Source organism: Cicer arietinum, chromosome 6 (genome assembly GCF_000331145.2).
Source record: "Cicer arietinum cultivar CDC Frontier isolate Library 1 chromosome 6, Cicar.CDCFrontier_v2.0, whole genome shotgun sequence".
NCBI classification, from domain to species: domain Eukaryota; kingdom Viridiplantae; phylum Streptophyta; class Magnoliopsida; order Fabales; family Fabaceae; genus Cicer; species Cicer arietinum.
Window position 1 is genome coordinate 46,245,114 of NC_021165.2, and position 2,051 is coordinate 46,247,164.

Here is a 2,051-nt window from a genome sequence, read left to right on the forward strand (position 1 = left end):
AATGTCTGCCACTCATAAAAAATATATGTCGCAATATAAGTTGTATGAGTTTGCATAAGTAAGAATTAAAATCTTTGTTAAGATTTTGTGTTCTTGAAGCCCCAAACTTTGACAAATAATCTATGTAAATTGTTTCTGGCTAACTATCCTAAAATCATGGATGATCACTAAAATTTCAGCACGCACAAAGAAAAGTGTCAAGAATTAGAATAAAATTATATTTATTGAAACTTAAATATATTGGTAATACATGGATATATTTATACTAGATTACTAAACAACCAAATCTTATAAGTACTCATATATAACTAAATCCATACTAGTACTTATATATAACTAAATCCCTATAAGTACTCATATATAACTAAATTCCTACTAGTACTCCTATATAACCGAACCGAATCCCTATATTTGAGGGATATTAAACATAAACATATTTTGACAAAAAATATGACATAATATAAGCCATAAAGATAGAGTACTAGAAAAAAGAGAAATATGAGTTGCAAAAAATAAAAAGAGAGACATATGAAGTAGCATATTAAATTTTTGTTTTATTTATCCATACACGCCAATGCATTGTGTTCCATATAAGCCTTTTGAAGCAGATGAATAACCATTTTATTTATTCATTGAATCTTTCATACCAAGAATAAATGTGAGCACTTAATTGCTGCAACCATGTTCCATGATGCTATTGCCACTTCGTATAGAATCCAAGGTAATCATCACTCCCCCAACATCATACACTGCAATGAAAAGAGCCAAGGACCAAAGCACATAGGAAAATAGAAATTACAAAATTAGATTGATGATCGCTTTACACTAAATATCAAATCTTTTAGCTCTGTGCTTTCACCTCGAAATGCTTCCCATCGATCATGTCGAGTCTTTACCTATATGAATAAATTTTGGAATTTAGATATTTCTTTTTTGCTCTCTCCTTTTTTTTTTATGTTGTGAAAACTATAGGTACAAAAATAATGTTTACTCAATTTTACTTTTTGAATGTAAGTTCACGAAAATTATTTTACTCATTCTTTTATAATTCAAGATATTTTATAGATATAAAGTATCTATTATTAGAGGTAGTTAAAATTACTTATGGTTATGTGAAAATTGTTAAGTTAAAAGTGCATCATATTCTAATTAAAAAAAATAATTATTCATATAATTATTTTGTTTTATTTTTCTATTTAATTATTTAATTTTTTTTTAACCATAATTCTTAACATCTATCGTCTTTAAGTGGTTGTTAATCTCAGTCATCTTAATTTTTATAAAACTACATAATTTATCAATGAAAAAAAACTATAATTTATTGTAGAAATTATAAGTTCTATAATTCAAATACATGGAATCATTCAAAACTTAATCAGAACAAAAAATTGAAGGAAAAGAAATAAATTGCTAATTCAATCTTTGAGATTTTAAAGGTTATAAATTTAGTTTGAAAATATTTTTTCAAAGAATCTAATTTAAAAATAATTAGAATAATCAATAAAACTATTTAATGGAGACTGATGTGATTAAAAATTAGCCAAAAAGATATCAAAATTGACAGCACCATAAAAAAAGAAGACCTTACGTTGTAGTGTCAAGACGACGGTTTTTCCGGCGGCGTCAAGTAAGAGACGGTGATCATAGAGCGAAGTTATCAGTCTGTGACGGTGATCATAGAGCGGCGTCAAGTAAGAGACGGTGACCATTAATGTCTGTGACTGTGAAGTTATCAGTTAATGTCGTCACCTTTCTCACAATCGCTTAGGTCTACAAAATGTGGTATGCGATTCTGAGGGCCAATGATACTGCTCTGGTGTCTCTTTTGCATGATTCTTGAAGGTAAGGGAGATATTGGTTAGTATGTGAAAGTGAAAGCTTGCGTTATACATATGGATACAATGCTAAAATTTATTATATATTTATATGATTGTTTATTTGTTTGTGTTTGCTTGCGTGTCCACAAGGGTATATATGAAACGGTCAATGGCTGGCTTTGAAGAAAACAGATTATGGTTGAACGTTGAAAATCTTTTTAAATATATATATAT

At 28.2% G+C, this 2,051-nt stretch overlaps 1 protein-coding gene across 15 annotated transcripts in view; it reads right to left on the minus strand.

Moving 5' to 3' along the window:
- LOC101503279 (uncharacterized) overlaps window positions 1-2,051 on the minus strand; it is a 118,635-nt gene that overhangs the window by 47,955 nt on the left and 68,629 nt on the right. For 6 of the 15 annotated variants that reach the window (XR_012163639.1, XR_012163641.1, XR_012163642.1 and 3 more), the window contains 2 exons: window positions 1,589-1,835; window positions 205-896 (listed from right to left, as the gene is read on the minus strand). The exons of 5 other annotated variants lie outside the window; for them this stretch is intronic. The gene's annotated coding sequence lies outside the window, so the exon portion shown is untranslated. Of the gene's footprint in view, window positions 1-204; window positions 897-1,583; window positions 1,836-2,051 lie in introns of those variants that run through there. 4 more of the 15 variants (XR_012163645.1, XR_012163640.1, XR_012163646.1 and 1 more) reach the window with 4 other exon arrangements.